The following is a 27,113-nucleotide window of genomic DNA, read 5'->3' as shown; positions in this document are numbered from 1 at the left end:
CATGCATACAAAATGTACCTCCCCTGTCAGGATCAGGCCACGTACGAGGAGGTGGTAAACGTAGCAAGAGCTAATGCCTAGAATGAACCTTTGGAAAAGCTGCAACATGCGCCCCATCTTTGTTTAGGAAGGAGCTGGGAGCGTTGCGTGTGTGACGCTAGGCATCACGAGATGGAAACGCTCGGTGTATCTAGCTATGACAGGGTCGGCAACCTTTCAGAAGTGGTGTGCCGAGTCGTCATTTATTCACTCTGATTTAAGGTTTCGCGTGCTCCACTGAGAGACTCTCCACACCCATGTGTTACTCCATCGACTCCAATGGGTTTGGCCTTGGAATTAATCTGGTGCACGGAGGAGCTTTAAGGAAAAAGATTGGGGATCCTGATCCTACATTAGTTGAGCTTCCTGTCTCGGACTGATGTAATCAGGGTCAATAACTTGCTTTTTAGAAACTGTTGAGTTCTGCTAATCGGCTTTATCCTTGTAAATTAAAAATCTAGAGAATCTACAAAGAAACTGGTTATTTGCCAGTAGATCTCCTGGACACGCCTTGGTCACTAATATCTGATGCTATTAAGGGTGTGGCTAGAATCCAAGAACTTGTGGCAAATCTTGCGGGAAGTGGACCCCACCTCTCACCAGGAAGATCAGCGGGCTAGGAGCCAGGAGCTTCTGAGTTCTAAAGCTGGCTGGGACAGTGACTCGCTTTGTGACCATCTCTCTGCCTCAGTTCCCTGTCTGTAGCCTGGCGGGTGATAGCACTTGGATTAAATTAGGTAACAAATGGCTCTGAAGATGTAAAGGGCAGGGTGATCCTATGAGCACCTCATAGGATGGGGCCTTCACAGGTGTAGCTCTAGGGCCCAGCTGAGTCTGGAGCCATAGGATGTTTGGCACTCGCAAACTCTTCGTGAGAGATGGCGCTTTATGCCAACAGAGGGTCGGAGAAATGAAATGCTGTTATCCCCACTGTAGGGGGCTAAGGCATGGGGAGATCACAAGACTTAGTCTCTATTGGCGTAAATGGGCGATGCTACGCTTGAGCTCCGTGACGCTCGGCTCGTGTACAGCACGAGAGTTAAATCCTGACTTGCAGTTGCTGACAGCCACACAGGGGCGTCTTGTGGAACACCTGGGCACTGGACCCTGATCGCCCGAGTCCCGGTGTGAACCATCTAACCCAAAGGCCACCTTCATAGCCGCCTTTGCACTGACCCCAGCATAACCTCCAGCTGCTAATAGAGTAGGTCGGGCGCTTGAGATCACCTTTTAGTTCTGAACAGTTTCCCCCAGATTCCACCGCCTGCCCCCACTCCACCCCTCAAATGTTTTTTCTTAGGCGTTCTTTTTGCCCTGTGTTTGATTTGGACCCTTTTGAACATGGAAGGGGTCCTTGAACTTCATTGGGGAGGGCACGCTGTGATGCTAGCGGGAGAAGCCACTTCCACTAAAGAAACGTGTTTGTAAAATGTTTATCATCAGGTCAGGAGAAATAGAGGCCGTCGTACTTTATTATTTTCACAACCACCACCAAACAGCGGCAGGAAACTGTTCTAACTATTCTATAGCTTAGTCTCTTGGTAGAAAAGGAGGACAGATGACCGTGGATACCATCTGAAGTGCGTGCCTCTGTCTGTCTTCTTGTCCCATCAATTAACCAGCCGCTGACATAGATATTTGAAGGTCAGCAGTTTTATAACCTAATATTACCATATATTTTTTTCCCTGGGCCTATGATCTCCTTCCAACCTGCGGCTCCGCACCATCTGGTGTGAGCACACAAGGGAGAAAGATTAGAGAGGAGTAAAGCGGCTTTGTTCGTTTCCCCTCACTGGTGCTTGAAGGAGGAATCAGCACTCTTTTATGGGGTGGGGGGGGGGACTGTAGCCCCTTAGCTGGGGAGGGGGAGTGGTGAATACAGCTAGAGGACCTATCGGCAGTTATTAGTGATCTTCCAGAGAGACTGTGGAGCTCCATGATTAGGCAGGAGTCTTCCCATAACTACTGAGCACCATCTACAAGCCTTGTTCTGGTGGCCTACTTTATCAATAACTGTCTCTCCCTCCTGTCAGTTGCTGAAGCACTTCTAATTATCAGCGCAGTGGGCTAGTGGTAGCCAGAGCAGACTGCAGTCCTCCTAGGACATGCACCTATGGTCTTTTTAATCCCCTTATACTGGACAAAATCACCCCGACGGGTTCAGTGTAAATGCATTACATTGCATAGGGACATCCGCCTGATGCTGATCACAGCTAGTCCAGGCTTCTAGGGCCAGATCCTGGGAGACACTTAGCATCTCGGACAGGCTCTTTGCTTTCTAATTTACATATGGGTTTGGATCCAGACTCAACTTTGGACCTTGGTGTAGAGCTGGCAGCAGGGGATCCTCTACATCCAAACTGGGTGGGGTTATGTAAAAACAAATGTCTGTTTCCTTACTCCAAGAATAGAGAGGGGTCAGGAGTGCTTTTCTCCCTGACTTCCAGCACTCGATAAAGAAAAAAACTATCCTCAAACGTTGAGACGCCGGGTGGCAAATCCTGTGTTTGATTGCTCTGTTAAATCAAAACGTCTCTGGCCATAAATAGCTAACTTACATTTAGATACTTAGAATAGCTGATTGCCACATGCATGAAGCCACTGATTTAGACGTCTATTCTGGTGTCTGCTAGAGGTGGGGGTGCAAAGAGAGAACACTAGATCCGAACATCCAAGCCGGGTTTTGAGGACGTGCAAATTGGGGATCTAACTCCATGATTTGGGGGGAGTTTGGGTGTGTGTAGCAAATAACACACATTCAGACTCTCTCCATTTATCCTTCATTTCAGTATAGGAAAGAGCCATGTTGCCTGCTGTCCTGATTCTATTGTGAGTGGCAGGATATTTGTTTTACATAAATCCTCAACTCCTAGAGACAAGTACCTACATGAGAATTTCCACTCACTTTATTGTTTTCAAATGGGAGTTTGCAGGGGAAGACAGCTTGAAAAGGCGAGTCAAGTGGAAAAGATTAAAAAACCAGACAGCAAAGAAAAAGGACTCGACACCACTATTTTGGGGATCACACTCCAGGTTTTTCAACCTCTGGGGCTAGCAGTGCTGAGCGTTTTTCTCATGCGATCCTCGCTATTGTGCCGTATGCTTAGCAGATCACAAAATGAAAAGTGTAGTAGGGTGAGGGGGAAACAAGTCAATTCTGCAGCTGAGGAGAGATACTTAGACCATCTCAAATATGGTGTCTTGTACATGCCCCCACCCCTCAGCAGAAAGGATCCTTGTGCGTGAAGTACAGTCAGGGAATAGGCTGAACTCTTGTTCCAAACAGTGCGATTTTTCCATCCCATGTGAACGCTCAGCACCTTTTGCTCCCGGGTATAAATACCTGACTTAATGAGTTTTCATGCTTAATTACAGCCCTTAAGATGAGGTGACTTGAAAATGAAACTGGTAAATGCATGCATAGCCTGCCTTCGATTTGACTACTCTGACTTGATTGCTTTTTTTAGGTCACTCTCTAAAACTCTGCAAGCTGTGTAATACAAACCAGGATAAGAGTAGCCCCATAAAGGGCAATATGCCAGAGTGTGTGTGTTTTGTCTGCATGACTGTGTGTGGTGTTGCTTATGGAATAAATTATGTTAAGGAAACTTCTAAGGTCAGATAATTAAGCAGTTGAGTCAGGAAATGTCAGAATTCAGATTTCCATGTACATTCTACATTTTTGCATCCCCCTTTGTGTGTATGCTTTGATACAGCTCCATATGCTGTAATAAACATTATGTCCTTTTAGTTCCTATATACAACAATGGAATATACAGTGTTTTCTTAAATGTTAGATAAATGTGCAGCATCTTTGCAGCATACCATGATTTCTGAAGATTGTTTGTATTGAAGACACATGATAAATAAGGCAAGAATTCCGAACCTTCCTTACAAGGTTGTAGGAATAAATTGTGCTTTACCAATGGTATATGATCACTTAATAGGACTGTCCCATAAATACAAAGGAGCCAAGTTAAGGGTACAAGTGTATGTTGAGCACTTGCATTTTGTGGATGTGATGTGCTTAACCATGCAGCCATAGCTTTCTAGGAAAGTGAGTGTCTCTTTCTCTTTAAATGGAGCAGATGGGTTTTGTGTGTGTATGTGTGTGTTCATTAGATTCCAGTTTGCAGTTTTAAATCAACATGCACAAACTAGCAAGACGCATCAAAATTTAGAAGAACTGTTTTTTAAATGGTTTTAAAAAGCAACCTTTGATGGAATTCCTTTTCAGGTCTTGCTGCCCACTGTCATCTACATCAGATATCCCATCGTGTTGCTGTCCCTGGTTCAGTTCTATTGCACATTGCTAGTGCAGTATGAGTGAGGGAGTGTACTTAGACACAGTGGAGGAACGTGGGGTCAGAGAACAAGGCGGCTGAAATATTTGTGTGTGTGAGCATGTGAGTGTTTAAACAAATCCTGTGAGTTATGCAGGTGTAATTCCTATGGACTGGAATGAAAGTTTTCCATGGGCAAGGACTGGAGAGAGATAAGAGAGTCTGGAGCTCAGGACTGGGCCCTTGGGTTGGGTTGTAAAACACTCCCTGGTGTGTTCTTCTGGTAGAACATAGCTGTATAAATGTTCCTTGCTGTGACTCGCCTGGAGAAGGGCTAGATGTGTCATTGTGGTTCCCACACCTGTTTTAGCCGGCAAACCCCTTTTTAAGAGATCCTCTTGTTTCGTAGCCCTCTCCTGTAACTAGGGCATCAGCTTTTCTATCACTGCTTGCCAGGGAGGTTAACCCTAGTGCTCTTTCAGCAAAAGTGGATTCAGCCCAATGACTTCACTATATGTCTAATACGCAGTACACTTCCCCCCACCCCCGGCTCTCTGACCGTGAGAATGTTGCCAGCCCTTCGAAATTGCCATCAGCAGTCTCCCAGTGGCATTACTGATTTTGTCTTTTTCTTTGCATTCTGTTTCTGTTTAAAATGGTGCTTGGTCCTTGTGCCTAGTTCTTTGCCACTGCTGTATTCTTGCCTAGTGCGTGGGTAAACTCCTAACTCGGCAGCGTTCTACGTTACGATTGCTCAGCAAGGAAATGTTACACTCATGATGATTAATTGGATTAATGGATTTAAATACAACATTAATATTCATCTTGTCTGACTTGTGCTGCTTATACCGTCAGTCAATCCTTTTAGCATATGGTGATTGACATGCTCTGTCTTCAGCAACCGGGTTTGCCTAACTCAAGGCCATGTTAACTGCTTGCCATGCCTAACTTGAATAAAACGGATCAGATTGCAGGTACTCTCCACTTCAGCTGAGATGGGTCCAGTTTCAAGCCCTGGATCTGAACCTCCCCCCAACCCACTGTCCCAAATTCTGTAGCACTGATACACCCTTTCTAGTAAAACGTATAACTTCTGGGAGCTGGCCCCAAGCCCCAGGTTTAACAGTGGGATTAGCAATTGGTTTTCTCTGAGCAGATCTTCCAGTTTCTGTTTCAAGGACCGAATGAGATGCTTCTATGGCTGGGATCTGTGGGGGAAGGGAGGGTCCCACAGCTCCTCATTCACGTTTATCTTTTCAGTCTCTAGTTTTCCTCTTTTCCTGCTGTTGAAAGGACTCCATCAAGGTTGATGGGGACAAAACTTAAGCAGTAGCTGTGAGAGACTGAACAAACTGTATGAAATTAAGTTAAATCTTATTGAACTAGGATTAATACTTTGGGGTACATTGTATTAAAAATGCAGTTGGGTATGTGTTTGTGGCGTTGTCTGTATCTTTTCTAGTAGGGAGGGGACGCCAATATATTTCCTCCATGATCAGCCCTTTGCAGCCACCCCCCTCGAGAGGTGTGGATACGCTAGTTCAAACTGGATTCTCCAGGGACCAACAGACAAAGGGATTTTCAGCACATAGCCTGGTTTTAAACTAGCTTGGGGCCTTCTTCCCGATCACAGAAATGGACAGGACCCCTGGTCCGCCCCAGCCCTTAGGGAGTGGTTGGAAGGACTGAGCCCTTTGAGTGCCATGAGACTTCTGAGCTGAAGCGGGGATGAACTTGTAACCACAAGAAAACCCCTTGGGTGGGGATTTGAAGGACTGCTCCTGCCAGAGCCATGTTTAAATCAGGGGTGAACTCTGGTAAGCTTATTAGCCTGCGTGTAGGTTCTCTTAGGCTTTTTAATACAGTTTCTCTGTCCTGCTTTTTGCCTTAAGGGTAAAGTGGGCTTGTGCAGAAAGTGTTGCGTGGTACCATATAACTGTAGCAATGACACCTGTTAGCTGTCTCTGACGAAAAAGCAAGGAGGTGTCCTTGGGCAACCTGTCTGTGGTAGGAATAACACCGTGATGGCAGGGGACTGTTCAGCCTGGAGAGTCCCTTCTGGGCAGGGAGAGCGATGCAGGTCTCCACCCCAGAGAGGTGAGGGCCAGGGAGCCCTGGCTGGACCGCTGAGGGGAAATACAGGCACAGTTGCCCTGAACTGTGATGGTGGCCAGTCCCCATTCCAATCTCCTGTTTTTAATTTAGGAGTGGCTGGGAACAGGCAACATTTCTAATTTCGTCCCCAGGCAGCAAGAAGGTTTAATCTGCCTTTGAGGCGAGGGCAGCGTGGTCACTGCACTGAATGGTGTATTGTATCCCTGGCAGTGCTGATGAGAGAGGTTTCCTGGGCCACTCTCCTCCTGGCTCCACGTTCTTCCTCTGTCTGGAGGGGAGGGGAATGGATGTTGACTAAGTGTGGATCCACCAAGACTTTCTGCCAGGGTCTGAGCCCCCTGCAGCTGGGGTCTCATAGACTCCTATAAGCCCCGGTTCCTGCCCTGAAGATGTTTTTAGAGTGTTGGTAGCGGTCGTTTTTTAAAAAATGGTTCTAACCCTTGTGCCCCTCTGTGAACTCGCTTTTCACTGGTACGGAGCATTAACTCGATGGTTCCTCTTTGCCACTCGCATAAAAATCCCCACTGTTTCATCGTTCCTCTTTGTGTCTCACGTAAAACTCCGCACTGTTCCTGTTTCGGGGTCTGTCCTGCTCCTTTCAGGAAGTTCTCCAGTTGTGTTTTGCTGCTGCTAGCAACCACAGTGGTGGCTTTCTGAGTTATGGGAAACAAAGTGAATTGATTTCCCCTTTTGCAACCTGGGATAGAAATTGTGATTTCCTCTGTCTGCTCTGTGCTCGAGGCGACTATCCATTTTACTTTCTCCTCCTCCTGTGCAATGGCTGTAGAAAAGATGTTTTCCAGATCATGTGTGTGGAACTGAGGTGGTTTGTATTACCAGATGAATTAGATAACCTGGGTGCCAAAACATATTCTTGAATTCTCGACTGGCTGCCTGGTTGAGCAACTCAGTAATGCGATTTTAAAATACTGGCCAATGCTTGGCTCTTGATGTGTCTCTGTAACGGCATGCCTTCCAGTCCCATTCCCTCGTCTAGCCCCAGTCTAACAAAGACGGAAAGAAGCAACCAGAGTGAGGAACACATGCACACGTGGGCTCATGGGTAGCTGTGGCTCACCACAAAGGCTAGGTCTACACTACCTGCCTGAATTGACGGGTACAAATCGATCTCTCGGGGATCGAATTATCGCGTCTCGTCGGGACGCGACAGTCGATCCCCGAATCGACGCGCTTACTCCAACAGCGGAGGTGGGAGTAAGCGCCATTGACGGGGAGCCGCAGAGGTCGATTTTGCCACCGTCTTCATAGCGGGGTAAGTCGGCTCCGATAGGTCGAATTCAGCTACGCTATTCGCGTAGCTGAATTTGCGTATCTTAAATCGACCCCCCCCCTGCGTAGTGAAGACCTGCCCAAATATTGATCGCTTGTTACCACTAAGCACTCATCAGTCTAACCTGTCACTTTTTCTAAGGTGCCTAGTGCTGTCAGTGCTTCAGCACTCTGCCAACACTGGTCGAATCCCGAAAAGCTCCCACTGAAATCCATTTGGCGGTGACGGTGGGTGCTCAGCTGCTTGCAGGCTCGAGCCTATTATTAATAAAGTCTCGTAACATCTCTGCAAGGCAGGGAAGCGTTATCGGCTCTTTGTACAGCAGGAAGAAAATCAAGGTGAAGCGCTGTAGTGCCTTGTCAAAAACCAGAGAGGATATCGGTGTTGGAGTTGGTGCTCAGCACTTCTGGGCCTCGGTGGCTCAAATGGGGTACCCAAAATGGAACTCTTTGGCCTCTATTTCCCCACCTGTGAAATGGGGATAATAGTCCAGCCTCACCACAACCTTGGGAGGAAGCAAAATTAACTAATGCTTGAGGCCCTTAGCTGTTGTTTAGTTACAGTGTTTTCTGTGTCGCTTATCAGCATAATATCGATGTGTCATTGCAAACACCCTTGGACTGGGCATGTGAGTAATACAGGTGCACACACTCCATGTCCAGATCCATACATTGCTTGCTCCTTCCCTTCTCAAAGCATTCATTTATCTGTGAATCTGGGGGAAACACCAGCACCACAGGGGTTAATCAGGGACTCTCCAGCCTACTGCGTTTCCTTCCAGCTTCTGTTCACATGGAGGAAACTGTTTTCATACATGAACATTTGATTAGCTCACTTCTTCCTATCAAGCTGGCAGCCTCCCAGACACCAGCTGGCAGGATCATTTCTTGGCCTGGGCACTTGGACAGGCTCCTGCCAACGACGTGAATGTGCAGCTGTTCTGAAAGTCCAGTATTCGAGGGAAAGTGTGTGTGGTGGTGTGGTTGTTTTAAAAGGCCCTTTGATGTTCCCTGGAGTCTGGGGGATGAGTGGAGGTGCAACTGTAGGGTGAAGCTTTCTTCTTAACTTTATTGCTGCTGCTATAAATCAGGGGCACTTTAACCTCAATGCAGGTTAAACTTTTACCCTTACCCCCCAAGGCCCCTGTGTCACCCCCGTTGCTGGCTGAGGGAGTCAAGCTGAATGAATGCTGATTGGCTGCTGGAGCCAGTGATTGCTAAATATTAAGCTGGGATGCTGTGCTCTGTTTCTACAGCACAAAGGGCACTTGTGATGGATATGACATTGCAGAGACTTAATTTAGCATTTGGTTAAAGAGACGCTGTCAGGCTTTGGGTTTGCAGACTTGCTGTCCGAAATAGTGCTGGTCTGGATGGTGTGTGCCAAGGGGTGGAGAACTATTACTGATTCACTATCCTCCCTGGGAGCCAGGTCCTGTTAGTCTAACATAGGAGCATAACAGGGCTTGAGTATCTCTGGGATTGCGCTGGGAAATTCATAGGAACATGCAAGCTGTGGCAAAAGTTTAGGTTGAGGTTTTTACACTGTTAATAAAGGAAACCTTAGGAAGGGGATACTTTTGGAGCCAGTTATGCATATGGGCATGCTATGTTAGGAGCAGGGTGGGAATGCCACATGTCTACAACACACAGCCCTCTTCCCACCCCACCCCCCCTTTTTTTTAAAGGGATATCATCTGGTTAAAATGAGATGATTACTCCGCATCTTGCGGGGCTGGGGTGGGGGGAGGTTTGGCACTCTGTACATGCCAAGGAACTGTTTTTCTGCTACTCTGTATTGCAGCTGTCTCTGGGGTGGAGCATGGTATGTTAGTGCACAGCGACAGTAGCCAGGTTCCTAAGGAGTAGTGACTCTTTTCATGAAGCCAGAGAACTGTCTTGCTTTAGAAATCAGAATCACTTCCCACCCCAACCCTCCACTTTCAGCTACAGTATACGACTGAATGAGGCCAGAGGCGTCCTACTCCGTGAACTGCAGACTATGTGGCTTACCTCCAAAGAGCACGAGGAACAAAGAGCATGTGATGTGCTGGAAAGAATTAGGCGGTTGCCCTCTGCTGTATTCCACTGTGGGTAGTGGTGGTGGCAGGAATGGGCAGTGCCCCCAACTGTTGAGGCTGGTGCCTGCTCTGACCCAGTCTTCATCCTGAACTTGCCCTGAACAAGAGCTGTGCACTCTGACTTCTCTGAGCAGAGTATGTGCTCTCTTAAGCTGGGAACTGGGACTTCACTGCCACCTTGGCCGACTGACTTAACCTCCGTCTGTGCCTCAGTTTCTCCTTCTGTAACCTGGGAAGAATACTGGTGCACCATGTCCGTGCATGAGTGTGTGTAGTAAACACTGTTGGTTGGGACTTAGCTGTGAACCTGTGGCTTTGCTGTTCTTTACACAACAAAGCAACAGACACCACAACTGCTCACGGAGTCTCCGTAGTGACCAGAACTGGGGCTTTCGGAGCAGGCGGCTCAGTTCTATCCTTGCTGTCACTGCAGTGTTGAGTCTGTTGTGTGCAAGTGTAATGACAACCGTGAAGTCCTGGGCCAGGCCTACACTAGGAGCGAGTTCTCCAGGGGACTTCTCTCCCGATCCTGCAGTCCACTTGGCCAGCCTCTTACAAAGGGGGAAGAAAGGATGTTCCCCAGTAAACGATACAGGCTAACAAGTGAATGTCCAGCACTGAAGCTCTCCTCCTCTTACCCCCCCCGCCAAATAAATAAATAAATACAAAAGCACAATGAAGACATCTGTTCCTTTGAACCCACTAACAGACTTACTGGTAATAAAACGGGGGAGAGGAGAGCCTGTCCTGGTCGTTCAAGTGGCTGTTAATCACCGATTGAGTGCCCAGGGGGGTGAGCTGTCATCACAGTGACCCTCTTGGGGGATGCTGAAAGAGGCTGGCACCCAGCTAAGATTTAAACCAGGGAAATCCGTCTCTTTTGTGCCCTGTCAAAGGGAAGGTTTGGGCATAGCTCTGTTGGAGCAGGAGCACCGAATGGGCGGGCTGCTTCTCTTTGGCTGCGGTGGCTCTGTCTAACTGCTCGGGCAGCATCTGTCCCTTGTAAATGGGCGGGCTCGTGCGGGAGCTGGCAGGAGGGCAGTAAACCAGCTGATGGGCTCTGCAGACAGAAGAAGCCTCTTGTCCTCTGGATCAGATGCTCGCTGGTTGCCTGTGACTTCCTCCGAGGATTTTAAAGGCTTGTTGTCACAGCCGAGCTGCAGTGCCTGTCTCTCCCTCCCCTTTCTCGCCTCAGCACCCTGCATAATCTCATTCTCCTGCTTAGTCACAGGAAAGACCATTCTAATGGGTTTAAGTGCCCCCACCCCTCCCTGGGGCTTTGGGGTATATGGGTGCTTTGTTTGGGATGGGATGGCTGGTTTTGCACATTTTTGGCTTGAAAGCACCATTGTTGTGTCAGCAGGTGTGCACATGGATGTTGGGTTTCCAGCTTGAGTATCACACTAACAAACCATAGCAGTGTGGGACACGCGCTCCCCACTTGCTGTGATGACGATGCACTGCTCTATTAGCCGATATAATCATGTGACTTTGAACAGTCTGGTGAGTTACCTAATGGCTGCAAATGCAGCAGATCTCCCAAGACTTCTACGTGGGTTTCTGGAGAGCACCAGAGCAGAGACTGCTCATCGTGGTACTTATTAGTGCCAAAGATGTAGCAGAGAAGACCTGAAAACTACACTTAAATGATTGACTCAGCACACCTGGGGTAACTTTCTCTGGCATTCTGAAGGTGCCACGCAGAGGGCCTATGTCGCTCAGGGGTGTGAATATTCCACCAGTGCTTATGCCGCTCGCAGAGGTGGGCTGTTGTTTTTTTTTACACCAACAGGCGAGCTCTCTCCCAGCAGCATAGAGCGTCTTCACCACACACGCTGCAGCAGATGTACATGTAGCCATGACCTTAACAGCACCAGTCCAACTGAAAGTCCCTGGGACTTGTCACGTAGATTCTTGACATCCAGCCATTAAATAATGATAGGCAAAAGGCCAAAAATGTATCTGCACCAACATGAGAAGCAAAATGAGGTGAACTAGATCGCCTGGCAGTGGAAGCGGGCTCTTGACACAGATGTGACTGTGAATGACTAAAATCAATGGGGGTAGTTTATAGCCATGTGTTGCACTACAGGTCATAGATGTGAGGGAGTAGCATTCTAGCTAAAAAGACTCTCTAGAATCAAATGAGCGGTTCTGAGCAGAGAACTACACACCCAGACCTGTAGGGATGCAAATCCCAATCCATGAGAAGACAAGTGTACGGGTAGGTAGGGTTGTATCGCTGCCTGCCTTCCTCATCAGGAAGGGATAGAGTGTGCATTGCTGAGGGGGGGATCAGAAAGGCAAGTAAATCTAACCAAACGTAAGACAAGAGAAGAGGCTAGTCCTGACTTAGTCCTAAGTAACGCATACGTTTGATTCAAGAAGTAACTGCAGTTGAGCCATTGAATATTAGTAACCGTGACAGAATTAAGTACAACATCCTTGAAGGATGGATCATACCGAAAACTAACACGCAGACAATGAACCCTAAAGAGGAGAAGTAAAAGAACAAAATTACTCCTCAGTTAGACAGTACATTTTAAACCCACAGATTCGGCCTAGTGGCTACTTAGTCCAATCATAAGCCTCTCAGAAAGCAGGCCTGCCTGTGAGAAGCAGGAAAACAAGATTAAAACCCAGTATGGCTTAAACTGCAAGGTTCAAGGTCATTTCAGATAGCAGGCACTCTCCAGAAAATGGAAATCCACGGGACACCAACACAAATAGGGCTTGTCTACGGCAGGTGGCCATCAGCAAAGAGCCCAAAACAGGCAGGAAGATCTATCATCGTCAGGAGGAGGCCTGCAAGAAAACTGTCGGGTCCACAGAACTGTCTGGGGTAAGGCAGGAGTTAAGCAGGCTAAGGATGCTGCAGAGCGCCAAGCGAGGTCTGATAGCAGTGGTGCTGCCTGTTGACCTAGTTTCTGGGATGTTTGCTCTATGAACCTATTGGTTTAGTGTAGTAGGAGGCGGGAAGGAAACCGTGGCTTGAGATCACTTCCATACAGTAAATGCTTGAATGTTGTTTCGGGACAATGGCAGAACCGTTGGCATTGAGGATTCTGGCTCCACTGCCTGGTGAGCCCATCAGAGGTTTGGATGAGTGGGGCCAAGGCCCGGGAACTGACCGGGTGAAAACTGGCTGGGGGGAGGAGGGGAGAGAGAGAGAACACGATCTCTCCGACAGTAGTTATCTGGGGGCTGTTCAGTGAAACCAGACTGGCACAGATTCTCCCTTGGTTGTCTGAAGAGCCATCTATGCCTGGTCACAGACCCCTGAAGGGAATTGTCCCCAGTGCCAAACCCAGTCTGACCTGCTGGGTAGGTACAGTTGATCCACGTGGTGCTGTAGCCCAGGGCGAGTAGGAGAACTGCGTAATTCCACCCCAGGAGAGGCGCGGGCAGGCGGTCTGGTGCGAGAGGGGGTGTGGTGGGCTGAGGACTTAACAGGATTCCCAAAACAGAAGCAGTTCTTCCATCCAGGGCACTTGGGGCCCCAGGCTGCTGCCCCCTTCGCGAAAAGCGGAGGAGAAGAATAGCTTCCGGGGCTTTGCTTTAGTCACCTATAGTTGTGCTGGGTTAACAAAATGAAATTGCTTGTCCCACTTCTAAGTGCAATATTGGTGCATGGCCCAATAGGAGAGAGGAAGCGCAAACAAAGGATCACCAGCTGCTACATAAGCTACTGTCTGGTTGGCTTATCATGGCTTTCTGACTAGCAGGAGTGATTCTGTTAGTTAGCACGCAGCACCCTCCGAGGTGTGAACTTTGCTGTTCACACCCGTGAGTGTTGTGAAGAAACCCTTCAGCAGCCGTCCCTCTGGTCTGGTCGGGAGAGAGGTTTTTCTTTCCGTTTTGTTTAGTCCAGATTATTCAGCGTAACAGACAACTCTGCAAGCTAACGTGCTCCTAAGGGTACGTCTGTACTATGGGGCCTATACGGGCATAGCTCTGCCGACATAAACCTATCGTGTAGATGCAGTCTACACCGACTTCCCTCCGTGTAGGAACACCCTCTCCCTGAGCGGTGGTAGCTACTTTGACAGAATCATTCTTCTGTCAATGTAGTTGCATCGACACTGGGGACTAAGTTGGCATAGCTGCGTCAGTCGGGGTGGATTTTTCACCCCCCGTCCAGCGTAACTATGTCAACCTAAATCTTAACGGTAGACCAGGCCTCGGTAAGTAGTTCAGTGAATTCAGTGTCCGCACGCTGGGGGAGAAGGTGCCATGGGCAAGGGTGATAAAACTGGGCCCTGGTGTCCAACTTCACCTCTGTGTTTAGTTCTGTGGCTTTAGGCCGCTTTTGAAAATGCTAGTGTGCCTGCAGTTACCGCTCGTATTCAACGGCTGGCTCCTGGGGTCCCTTAAGCAGAAGCAAATGGGGCTGCGTGTGAGAGTTAGGCTGACCAGCCGGAGAGAGCGTTTGTGGGCAGGCTGGGTGGGTGTCTTTCTGGCTCCCTGACCGCTAGCTCTGCCAGGTATGGATTTGACAGGCCCTGTCTCGGAGTCCTGCAATGGCTTAGACGGTTTTAGGGTGAAATTCTCTGCTCATGCAGGCAGCAGTCCCCTCCACAGAGCTCTCATTAATGGGGAGCAATATCCGCCATGGAGAGGTGAGAACACAATGTCTGCTCTTGGAGATATGTGTGTGTGTGGGGGCGAGGGGTGGGATTCACTGCCCCCAAAGCTACAGTAAATCTGTGGGTAGCATGTGGGGCAGCTCTGCAGACCTCATCCACCCCAAAGGTGGACTAGCAGGTGCTCCTCCGGTGGGGTCCCACGAACTGGATCAATGTAACACTGCTTTGGACCTGACACACAAGGTGGTGGTGAGGGGGGGGGGGGATATCTTTTATTTAGCTAACTTCCATTGGTGAGAGCGGCAAGCGCTGGCGCTGGGCTAGTGCTCACCTGGCAGGGCACAGGCTATGCAGAGCCTGCTTGCCCAGGGATGTGCTGGATTTTCTGCAAGCAGGAGGGCAGGCCCTACGCCACCCCACAAGCTTCATGGCATGAGATCAGTCCCCAGAAGTCAGGAAGAAACTTCTTCTGGTGGCCCAGTATTGTGGGAGCAGGTCACCGAGTGGTATCATGTTCCCTCCTGAAGCATCCAGGTTGCCTGGCTTGGGAGGCAAGGTAACAGACTCAAAGGGCCATTGCTTCTCTTTTGGTGTGACAGTGCCTATATAGCAACATATGGACTGGGGCATAGCCACCAGGGGGCTGACAGGCTTCCACTAACAAACCACAGTCTCTTCCCCCATCACCCTGCCAACGTGCTCCTAACATAACTTCTCTTACAAATTCCCCAAATATCAGTTTGAATTTAGCAACAAACCAACCCGACAGACTAAGTTTGGCAGTCCTTTCCCCCGGAGCAGAATTGGATTATCCAGCGGTGCTGCAAGGAACGTGCATGTCACTGTCTCTCGGCTCTCCCCTCTTTCCCGTTATGCAATGGCTTTGGCTGGACTGGTAGTAATGATATCATTTACTGGAGCCTTCGGCCTCAAGCTGTCATTGTCTGGTAGAGAAGACATAGACTGGGGTAGGCAACCTATGGCACGGGTGCCGAAGGCGGCACGCGAGGTGATTTTCAGTGGCACTCACACTGCCCGGGTCCTGGCCACCGGTCCGGGAGGCTCTGCATTTTAATTTAATTTTAAATGAAGCTCCTTAAACATTTTAAAAACCTTATTTACTTTACATACAACCATAGTTTAGTTATATATTATAATATCCCATCTCCTAGAACTGGAAGGGACCTTGAAAGGTCATCGAGTCCAGCCCCCTGCCTTCACTAGCAGGACCAAGTACTGATTTTTTGCCCCAGATCCCCAAGTGGCCCCCTCAAGGATTGAACTCACAACCCTGGGTTTAGCAGGCCAATGCTCAAACCTTATAGAAAGAGCCCTTGTTAAAATGTATGACTGGCACGCGAAACCTTAAACTGGAGTGAATTAATGAAGACTCAGCACACCATTTCTGAAAGGTTGCCGACCCCTGATGTAGAGGTTTTACTTTCTGGACTGGATCTTAATGTAATCCTGCTTTTTCTCTTAAAGTGGGGGATGGGAAGGACTCTTCCATAAGGCTCCTGCTCTATAGAACTGGAAATGGTTTGAAATACGGACCCTTTGCCCGTGGCATTTGTTGCGGGTTCTGGAATAGAACGTCCCTTTCTGCTGATCTGCGTCATCCCTTTCTCTCAGGCCACCACCGTCTGCCTCACTCTGAGCTCTTGCCTGGGCGCCTCTGTCACAGCTACCCCAGTTGAAGACGTCTGCGTGATGCTCCCGAAGCGACATCGTTAAAGTGAGCCCACGAGGACGCTCATTCCAGGGTGGGTTGTGGGGGGCGGGGGTCTGGCAAGCAGACATGAGTATCGGGAGCAATAAGTGTGTCTAAACCCCAGTCTCCTCGCACAGCCACAGATAAGCGATTTTGCTGTTTCTCCCTGGTGTGAGCGTGTCCAACATGACCATTGGCACAGGATTTAGGAGTCGGACACTCCCCTCATTTCTCCTGTCTTGCTATCATTGTCACATCAATGATATCAAAATGCTTCAAAGAGATTAAGCCTCTCCGCAGCCCTCTGGAGTAGGGAAGGGTTATTACACCTTAGTTTATAAGTGCGAAAACTCAGGCACGGAATGGTTGTGAGTTACCCAGGGTCACCCCCTGAGCTGGGTATAGAAAGCCCAGGTCTCAGCCCCGTGCAGTCATAACCAACTGCCCACTTGGCGTTGGCCCTATGCTAGTATCTGAGTGACTGTCTTGTGGAGTGGCCACAATGCCCGCATTGCATCCGTCAGGGAGGTTTGCATGACGGACGGGGCAATGAGTGTGCAAAAGGTTCACAGTGAAACTCAATACTTTGCAAAGCTGGCTTGGTTCTGGGCTATGCATGAGCTTTGTGAGCCAACGTGATCAGTTCTGAGCAAACCCCGTGGGGGCAGGGGGGAGAGGGGACGGGACGGGACGGACGCATTTCTTGGTTTTGTTGTTTGTTTTTCATTAGACTGGAGATGCTGGTTTCACCAGCCTTTCACTCTGTTGCTTTGGGTCTCTTTGTGGGAACAGCCCCTTTCTGGAAGGAGGATGGTCCACATTCCAATGTGTATCCAGTACCCAGTGGCTCTGAGATTGCCGGTTGTGACGGGCTTGTCGATTGCAGCTGCTAGGAACTGGACTGAAACCTACACAGACACATCTGGTTAGACTGCTTAGCAGCCATTGGAGGGGAAAGACTGGTTACTAAGATCAGAGGGGGAGCTGTGTTAGTCTGAATCTGTAAAAAGCAACAGAGGGCCCTGTGGCACCGTGGTTACTAAGAGTTTGCTGGAGGTATGAAATGTGCCTTAGCAGTGCTAGATGAGGGATTTCATATCCCAGTATCACAGGGAATGAGTCTGACATGGCATGTGATTATGCAGCTGGATTTTTTGTTTTCAATTGTCTCTTTTATTATTTAATGCTTTTTCCCCTTTGTTCTGGGCCACTGTTCACACCCTGGCCCTTTGTGCTTTCTTTGGTGCAAGAATCACGTACAGTTCAAATAACGGTTTAGAAAGACTGCTGCATTTATTTGGAAGGTGCTGCCTGCCTGTTTGGGCTGCAGTGTCGAGCTCACAGATAGCACCTTTTGCAAATCAGAGTCTTTTTCCTTGAGCATAAAGGCCACAAACATCAAAGCTTTTTGCTTTGAACTCCTCTTTAAATATTCCATTAAAATGCCACTCTGAGCGCACATTGAGCATGCTCGCCAAAGCTTCCCACACCAAGGGCCCTGACATGCATGATGCAAAAGGAGATGTTCGTAATTGTGCTCTCACCCTTAGCTTGATCCCGGTCCTTTCTGTGCAATACCCAGCTATGAATCCTCATCACTGGTCTTATTCACTTCTAGACTGGGGAAAATAAATGCACTGTATATTACTGTAACCCCTCCATATATCTATTAACTAGATATAGGGTGTACACACCATGAGGTCTTATGTAGTCTGGTATGATTAATTTTTAGGGCCTGATTCAGTTCCCACTAAAGCCATTGGAAAAATCCTATTGACTTCAGTGGGGTTTGGATCAGTCCCCTAATCCTATCAAAGAAAGTGGCTGTATTCTTGTGATGTTCCTAGCATGACTGCATGCTGAATACCATAATGACTGTTGCGATAATAACCCAAGTATTTTCCATCTGGGTGTGAAATCATCTTGATGTTTGAAACCGTTCAGATATTTTTCTAAACCATTGCTTATCTCAGCATGGGAGTGTTGTCCCATAATAGCCTTGGGGTGATTGAATATTGCATGCCTCACAACCATGAGTTTCCCCCATAATCCACTGAGTTCCTAGGGTCTTTTTGAAAACTTGGGTAAGGAAAGGGGAGGAGGATTGGAACGAGACTTTAAAAAGAATCTGTAATGAACCTTCACAGACAGAGAATTAAGCATTGTAGGTCTGTTAGTGTGGCTTTCGGCCTCCATTGACGTCTTACTTTGAAGCTATTTTGTAGATTTCTATCATTTTTAATCTTTGTAGCATTACTGAAGTGTATCTAAAAACTATCAGGAGGTCATCCCGATTCATAGAGCTTTAGGCCTTTGTTGGTTGTGTTTTAGTAGGTTGACCAGACAGCAAGTGTGAAAAATCGGGACAGGAGGTGGGGGGGTAATAGGTGCCTATGTAAGAAAAAGCTCCCAAAATCGGGACTGTTCCTATAAAATCGGGCCATCTGGTCACCCTATGTTTTAGTAGTGATATTTGCATATGTTTTGTCTCATGAAGACGAAAAAACATTTTAAAAACAATTTTCATTAGGTGTGTTATTAATGACCACCTTCGATATTTGTAAAAAACCCTTTCTGTGTGAACAGCCGGAGTTCTCTGTCTTCATGGTGGCAGGTTTTACTCTTTGCCCTTCACTCATCTTGGAGAGCTAAGCACAGGCTGACCACGCTCACTTCTGGGGTAGTCAATTTCTCTTTCCGGGTTTCATGCAATGCTAGCACAACGGTTACTAACACTGCAAAAAGACACGACTCCTTTAATGAACAGTCTAATAAAAACAAACAGGCAAATCAAAAAACTTTCTGGAAACGTCTTGTTGCCCTCGTATTAAAAACGGGTTTGTTTTTAACCAAGTTTTTACATCATGAAGTGGATGTACTTTGCATAGGTGACCGTTGTGACTGACGGGCACAGCTTAATGTACGCTTTTGTGAGGGGAAGATTCCTTGCAGTATGGTTTTGATGTCGTTCAATTCTCAACTATTTCTGATACCCGTTGGCGTGGAAGGGGGAGCACTAAATGCCACACGCTGAGTGAAGTAAGCCGGATAGCAGTGAAGCAGCTGAGAACTCTGGCAGAAAAGCTGGTGTATCCCACTTGAACTAGATTTTGGTCTTTTTCTCGCTTGCGGAACAGTCTCAGTGACTGGCGGCACGACAACCAGAATCTCCCCACAAAGGGACACCATCTTGGCACTGTTATTTGTCCCTGGCACTACTGAAATGCGGCAGCCTTCCGCCGCTGCTTGAGCTCCCTGCTCTACACCGTATGTTTCCTGGTGAAAGGTGGATGTGAACTGAAGTGCAGAGACCTGTTAGCTGGTATGGAGGGGCCAATGAGTGCCTGACCTCGTCCCATGACTGCCCTTCCCCGGCAGGCTTGCTCTGCTAGACTCCTGTATCTCCCAGCCGCCCTGAGCTCCAGAGCCGGCTCCTTTCAATGCAACTTCCAGGGTGCTGGCAGCGACAGCTTGGGGAGATGGCCGAGCTGAAGCCCTAATACACGCATGTTGGTGCCAGATGTCGGCCTATTTCTGATGATGGGAGTGATGCCAGCTCCTGGGGAAGGGATGGGAAAGAAATAGATTTGGAGGGGAGGAGAGAGACTACTTGGTGGGGAGATGGTTAGGGGTCAATCTAGGGCTAAGCTATGGTGCTCTGAGGCAAAATCTAGACTAGCTAGCTCCTGAAATGGCAGATTCTTGGAGCCCAAGTGCTGCTCTCTGCTCCCTTTTCAATCTCTCAGCAGAGTACGCATGAAAGGTTTACTGGCTTGTGTCTGCAGCCCCTCAGCAGCCTCTGTCCCACTGTTTTAACCCTGGGGCATGTTATTGAGATGAAATGCGTGAATCCAGATCCTGGGGTCATTCAGTGTAGCAATTGGTTCCTCCCTGTCGCACCTTGGAATGCAAGCAGTTGTGGTGACGTCATCCTGCATTCTGATTTCAAGTGGGCGTTAATTAGAGAGCCAGGAATGCTCCGTCTGGCACTTTAATAGGTCCCTGTGAAACTCTAGCACTCACCCTCTCATTAGTCTGCCTTGCTGCCTGTCACAAGCCCTGCTCCGGCTTGCACGAGGCGTGTGAAAAAGCTGGTGACCAGAGTGGCCGAGCTGGCGGCTTTTTCAGTATTAGCCACCTAGGGTTAAAACCATCCCCTTTCTCGGAAACGTTAGACCCTGAAGCAACGACGCGGCCCCCCCCCTTCTATTTCGTGCAGTCCTTGCTGGGTTGCTGCTAATACCAAGAACTGCCTTGACTCTCCTCCGAGATGCACACCACTCAGCCGGTGTCAGGGAGCCCCTTAGGCCAGCACCTGGTTTGATGTAGGATCTGCTGCAGGGGAATCCCCAGTGGCTGGGGAAGCCAGCGTTGGGGCAGCCGTGTGCTGCCTGAGTGGCCTTCGCATAGGGACCCTGGCCCAGTGCTTGAAGTCTTGCCCCATGGGTCCCCGCTGGGCTGCCTGGCACTCTGGCTCGCTCGTGTCTGTTTGCAGCTGAATCTGGGGCAGAGGTTTGGGCTTGGTCAGACACGTCAGAAGTAAAGAGGAAGCCGCCCTCTCCCCCAGAGCTCCTTGGGGATCTACCCACCATGCCAACAACTAGGCCAAATGAGAGGAGGCAGGAGGGGCCTGTGGGGCTGGGGGAGAGAGAGATGAGGGTAAGAAAGGGCCTGCTGCGGTGGTTGCACTAAAAACCAAGATCTTTCTTGAGTGGTAACAGCTAATTCAGACCCGTTTTTTTGGTATCTGTTGGGATTATGCTTCCCGATGTGCATCACGTTCCACTCATCACCATCGAATTTCATCTGCCGTCTTGTCACGCGGTCACCCGGTTTTGAGAGACCCCTTTGTAACTCTTCGCAGTCTGCTTTGGACTTCACTATCTTGAGTCATTTTTATTGTCTGAAAACTTGGCTACCTCCTGTTATCTGTAGTGACACCGGGGACCTCTGGCTGTGTGCCCTCCTCCATGGGAACTGTCAGGGAGCCGTAGGGACGCTCCTTTCTTATTGCCCTCCAATTCCTTCTCCCCACTCGTTTGGAGATTTCCTTCTGGCGAGGGTCGTTGGCAGCTTGCCCCAGGCCTGGTCCAGCTCGGTCTCCTTTATTCCAAGTGTGCCTGGGCAGCTAGGGCTGGCGGTGGGTGCCTGGCTTTACTGGGGCGTTCCTGGCCTGGAGCCCTCTGTGGAATGGGGGGGAAGGGGGTCACTGAGTTGCCTGTCCTCAGTGAGGTGTGGGGTGGGGATGCACACCACTGCCCTTCCAAGTGGTTGGTTGGCTTACAGACGACAAGAGCGTGCCCGTGCTGCCAGCAGCGAAGAGATTGCCCTCTTAGTCAAGAGAGAGACTTTTGTTTTGGAAGCCAAAGGCTGCTCATGGAGGTGTATTCAGTACCAGATTTGTTGACTCAAAGTACCTTTAAAATGGAGTAGGTCGGCTTTTCCCTTTGGGCTCGTAATAAAACGCAGAGAGGTCGAAGCAATGTTGTGATGCTGATCGGAGACTGGTGCCGCAGGGCTAGGGCCATGTTCTCTAACCCTGCACTTGTGCTGTTGCTGTCGGTGGTGGGAGCCACCTCGGGCCCATCTGAAGGCAGGTTAATCCCTCAGGGCCAGATTCTGTGCTCGGTTGACCCGGTGTCAGCACAGAATCCCCATCTTCCCACTAGTGTAGCTGAGAGCAGAAGCTGGCTCCATCATGACGACTCTTGCTACAGTTTAACCTACTTGGGCAGGAGTTGTAATAGTCACGTTGTGGGAAACTGAGTGTAAAGTTGGTCTGACAAGGAACCACTACAAATAAAATGGCTTTAAACCCCTCCCAGCTAGTCTGCATTAGAATAGAAACGGACGCTTCCTGTGTTAGCGGAAGGTAACCCACCTCCCCGAGCAGCACCAGCTAGGTCTATGAAAGAATTCTTCCATAATCAATTTAGCTGCCTCTATGCTGGGGGCTAGGTCAGTTTACCAAATGACACACCCCGAATGACGTAGCTACGTCAATCTAAACTCGAAATATAGACCAGGCCTCAGATGCATTCTCTGTTCAGACACAGGCCAACTGCAGCCCTTGGACTTCAGTGAGGGAGCTGCATTCAGTTAGCAGAAAGTAGAGTTACTCCCTGTAACGTAGGTTGGTTCAGTCCAAGCCCCAAAGTCTAAAGTACCAGTTGTAAAACTAGAGAAGAGTTTGCAAGAATCTCTTACATGTAGTTAACTTTACACTGGCTTTATGGTCACAAACTCTGAATTAATTTTAAAAAACAGTTGCTGAGAATTCAGATTGTGAACCTGGGAGTGCACACTATGCCAAAGCTGGGGATCAAACCCAGATCTCCTGAGTCACCGTTCAGTGACTTAGCCACCAGACTGTCCTTCCTTTCAAATGTCGTGCTCCATGGCTTAATACCTCTTAACTCCATTTGTCTCACTAACTCCGATCGATTCTTTAATTTTGCACTGCGTTTGGAACATGCCGCGTATGAAAGAAACTGCACCAGATAAAGCCGTGTTGCAGTAACTGCCTGTGGATTTTCAAATGGTGTGTGTGTGTGTGTGTGTGTGTGTGTGTGTGTGTGTGTGTGTGTGTGTGTGTGTGTGTGTGTGTGTGTGTCAGAGTCACCTGCATTCCCAGCTAGGCTATTCCTTCAGTCCTCAGCCTGTGACATTCTTCTTGAGACATGGGAAATTAGCGCTGCGCTGTCAGGTGCTGGGAATTAGAAAGAGATCAGCTGACTCCGGCTAGTTTTGCATAATTCCTTCCTTTGTTGTGACTGCTCTGTTTCTACCTGTGCTCAGAAATGCCCGGGCAGTCAGCTTTCCCTGGGTACCTACCTGCGTTCTTCCTTTCTCGCAGTTGTTGGGTTGCTTCATCTTCTGTGCCCATGAGCCCTTCCCTGCCTGGCAATGCTCCTGGGAGGGGCTGTGTTTGTACTGTAGGGGGATGTTAATGGCAAACAAAAGAGGGTTCTGCTGTCACTCTCCTTCACTGAATCCCATCTCTGTGACGGGCACAGGGAGGTAGAAATGCAGAGGGAGGTAGAGAGGAACTGGAGGAGGAGGAGATACTCCGGCAGGTGAAGGCAAAGAAAGGGACACTGTGGCCTGAGCACGAAAGCTTATGCTCTAATAAATTGGTTAGTCTCTAAGGTGCCACAAGTACTCCTGTTCTTTTTGAGATTTCTCAGGATTTCCTAGGGAAGAAACTCCCTGCTGTACCTTGGTGAGGTCCTGTGCACTTAAAGCAAAGCTCTCGTAATGCACCTTCCTTCTGCTCTGTCTTGCATCAGCCAGTGTCTGCTTCCGAGCTCAATGGACCACTGATCGATAGGACCATTCTTGCATTCTCTATGTGTATTTATTTTATGGTTCCATTGCTATTACATTTCATCTGTCCCTGGTGTGTGTGGGGACCTGAACAGATCAGGGTGAAGACACAGGCCTTTCCCAGAGCCTGTTTTTAGCGAGAACATTGCAAGCTTATAACACGTGGGAGAGTCAGGAGAGAGAGCAAAGGTCACCGTGAAGAGTGAGATCATGGGATTTTTCTGCAAATGATGTCTCTTTCCTGTTGGGAGAGGAAAGAGTGTAAGGGGGATGGCCTTGGCCAGCGAGAGGAAGCAGGGTGTGAGACGACCTCTCTGAACAGGGAGGAAGGCGACAGACTGCTGTTTATGCCGAAGTGTGATGTCGGAGACGGGATCTGTGCGGCTCTGCTGTGTGTTTGTCCGGTAGGACGGTACGTGAGAGCAAAGTGAAGATGTTAGTGGTCGCAGCCAGTGTGCGATGTCCCACATTTCAAACCTGGGCCCCCTAGCGCTTTTAAAACCACAGTTACCGTTCACTGAGGCTTGAGTGGAGCTGGCTAGGTCAGGCCTGGGAGTGAGACAGTGAGTCCAGCCCAGCGCAGTCAGGGTGCTGCGAGGTCTCTGACGGCTGCTCAGCCGTGTCCTGCTATGTGCACTAGGTTGGGGGTCTCAGTGCATTTCTAGTGGCTTTGCTCATGAAGCAGAGATCAGCGAAGCGAGCTCTCCTGTGGAGACGCCAGTTGCTGAGCTCGGAGCTGGCATGGAACCTGCCCTGCCCTGTGGCCCCTGGAGCTGCGGGAGGTCGGGTGAAGTGCCGCGTGCCCTGCAGACGAAGGGGCTAGAATGGGAGGTCCTAAATGCGCATCTCTCTCTGGCTGCAGACTAACCCCTGCCCTGGTTCAGTGCAAAGCTGGCTGCTGCTGCCCTGAACACATCTGAACGGATTGCTTCAGAGCCGAGTCCAATCTGTGCATGTGCGGGGGAGAGCGACCGCCTGGCCGGAGCAGCAGACCCAGGAGGGACTGTGTGTGAGCGTCGCTGGGGAGCAGATGGGAGGGAGTGCTCCTGCAATTCCCAGCCCAGCGTGTCCCTGGAGTGCCGCGCTCCTGGCAAATGGCTCACTGCAGCTCTGGGTGAATTGTGCTGTGCTTTCTGTCACATGCAGACTGCGGGGCCTTCTGGGCAGGCCCTGTGAGGGAGACGTCCCCCCTTCATTCCCTGAGGGAGTTCAGACTCCCTCATTCTCCCCACCCAAGGAAGCGTACCTCTCTCTGTTGTGGAAAGAGACAAAGCAGAGCTCCCTGTTTCAACATGCACCTCTAGGAAACATCAAGCCAGTGCGCTCAGCTATTGAATCTAATAAGAACCTTAAGGATGTTTAAAGGAACTACAGTACATCCTGCTCCCCAAAGGGGGAAAGGAAACTCTCAATCTTACGAGACACCTACCCTCCCGTGGCCGCTCCTTGAATTGCAAACAGCCCTGGCTGCAGAGGGTTTTGTGCTGCTCGTCCCCTGGGGATTGCGGTAGGCCAGACTCTGAGCAGCTTCTCGAAGGTGGTACCGTGTAACCCACAGCTGTGCTTACCAAGGGTGGCTGCTCTGCACCCTGGCTCCACCACGCCTAGTGAGTCAGGCCTCTTGCGCATTTCGCTGGCCTGCACAGTTGCCATTACCAGATCAATCTGAGGCATGGATGGGTGTCGGCTGTCCAGAGGGGGAGTGTCACGGGGAATTGGTTACTGGGTGCAGCGTGGCCGACCCCAGGCAACCAGGAGTCCTGAGTTGGGCTCTAGAAATAAAAATACCTCTGGCTTGCTTTATTTTCTTCCTGCCCTCTGAGCTTTCAGGTCTCACTCAGCTCGTGTTTTCAACGTTTCTCTGCCACCAAGAGGGCTCGAAACGGTTTGCTGGTAAATGGAAGCTGAGATTTGCACATCATCACCTGACTCCAGGAGCTGGGGCTTTGAGCAAAGCACCAAAGACCATGAGACTTGCGAGAGTTGGCAACAGGCTGTGTGTGTTAAAGGTAGTCAGTGCACATGCTCATTGGCGAAAGCATACCCTCTCCTAGGGCCAAATCCTGCTGCCCAAGAAAAGGATGTTGGGCCCCAAACACAGTGGCAATGATGCGTTTCTGCTGCTCAGGGGTGCAAGAGTCTGCACTCTTCAGAGCACGGCCACGTGGAGGGGGGGAGGACAAAGGTGGCTCTCTAATTACAGGTGTGCCTTTTGTAAGACCTGACGAAATTTGGCCTGGAACGCTCCCACCAAACGGCCATTGTTGTTACAGGACAAACGATGCACCTGCTGCTGGACCTGGGCACCGAGGAGCCCAAAACACGGCTCCACACCAGGATCCTGGAACCCGTCTCTCATTGCCATGCTTCGAGATTCCGGAGCTTGTTCCCATTCACGCAGGAGGTTCAGATGCCTGCAGATCAAAGGGGTGTGATAACTGGGCAAGAGAGAGCTGCTTGTTGTATAAGTAATGAATGCAGAGCTGATGCTGGGTTGACTGTACTGAAGGCAGAAGAAATTTAAACTATATATCCGGTCTATAAATAAACACTTGCACTTAAATTCAGGCTTCAAATAGCTTTTTCACATGCCCCTGGGAGCCTGGGTTACAGTGGAATGTGGAAAGTTACTTACGAAAAACGACCGAGAATAAAGATCAGATGGGAGAGGGAGGGCGTGATGCAGTGTAGGCTTGTCACGTGTCTAGATCCCATCCTGCAAACATTCACACGTGATTTAACTGTGCATGTGAGTAAGTGCAGTGAGATCAGGGGTATGCCCATGAGCACATATCCATGGCATCAGAGTCCTACTTCAGAGAAGCAGAAGAGATCCCCGAAGTTACTGAAATGAGTTGTGCTTGCATTTGCTGCAGCGGGAAGGGTTGACTCTCCAGCCTAATGCAATGGCTATGTCCTTGGTACTGCGGGGTTGTCCATGTGGACATGGTGGTGCACGCGGGAGGTAACTGCATGCTGGGTTTACTCCAGAGGGAACTTTGGCACAGGTTTCTAGAGGTTCCAACGTGTTAGTCGTTCAGCTGGGTACAGGGTGAAAAGACGTCACCTGACACTGTTGCCATCTCTGGTAATATTGGGTGTTTTCCGTAAAGTTCCAGATCCTGGAGTCCTGGGACTATGTGGGAATCTCAGTTTTCACTTTACCAAAAAAAAAAAAAAAAAAAAAAAAAAGTGGCAGCAAGTTTGCAGCCCTCATGGTTGCAGAGAAAAGCTTGAAAATGTGACCCAAGTGCATCCTAAGGGCTCAGAAAGCAGCAAAGGGCAAGAACCCAACTTTTTTGTTTTAATTTGGTAATTAAGCCAGTCCCGTGGCGTTCGGCGGCCCCGCTCCTGAGGTTTGAATGCTGCGGGTAGGTGATGCTGTTTTTGACTGGGGCCAGCTGCAGTATGCTGGTTCCTGATTGAAAATGCAGAGTGCGTCCGGCTCGCAGGCCGGATAAGAGCGCCGAGCTTGCGGTGCAACCTCTGTGGATTCAGGTCATCTTGGTCAAGCAGAAGTAGTAACAAATGCAAAGCTGACCGTTGCCTAAGCCATTAATACAGGAATGCGATGGCTTGGGGCGTGCTAAAGCTGGGGCAACGTTAAATGCTGAGCCTAGCAAGCGTCCCAGGCAGGTGAAGGCCGGCTGGCTCCCAGCATTCCTTGCTGGGTTCCTGGTAA

At 49.4% G+C, this 27,113-nt stretch overlaps 1 protein-coding gene across 2 annotated transcripts in view; it reads left to right on the top strand.

Moving 5' to 3' along the window:
* MB21D2 (Mab-21 domain containing 2) overlaps window positions 1-27,113 on the top strand; it is a 74,504-nt gene that overhangs the window by 25,215 nt on the left and 22,176 nt on the right. The window contains exon 1 of one of the 2 annotated variants that reach the window (XM_034782444.1): window positions 23,732-23,843. The exons of the other annotated variant lie outside the window; for it this stretch is intronic. The gene's annotated coding sequence lies outside the window, so the exon portion shown is untranslated. Of the gene's footprint in view, window positions 1-23,731; window positions 23,844-27,113 lie in introns of those variants that run through there. 2 annotated transcript variants of the gene reach the window in all.

The sequence above is a fragment of the Trachemys scripta genome, chromosome 9, assembly GCF_013100865.1.
Source record: "Trachemys scripta elegans isolate TJP31775 chromosome 9, CAS_Tse_1.0, whole genome shotgun sequence".
NCBI lineage: Eukaryota > Metazoa > Chordata > Testudines > Emydidae > Trachemys > Trachemys scripta.
The sequence above is the reverse complement of the archived record's forward strand: the minus strand, read 5'-3'. Positions and strand labels throughout refer to the sequence as shown.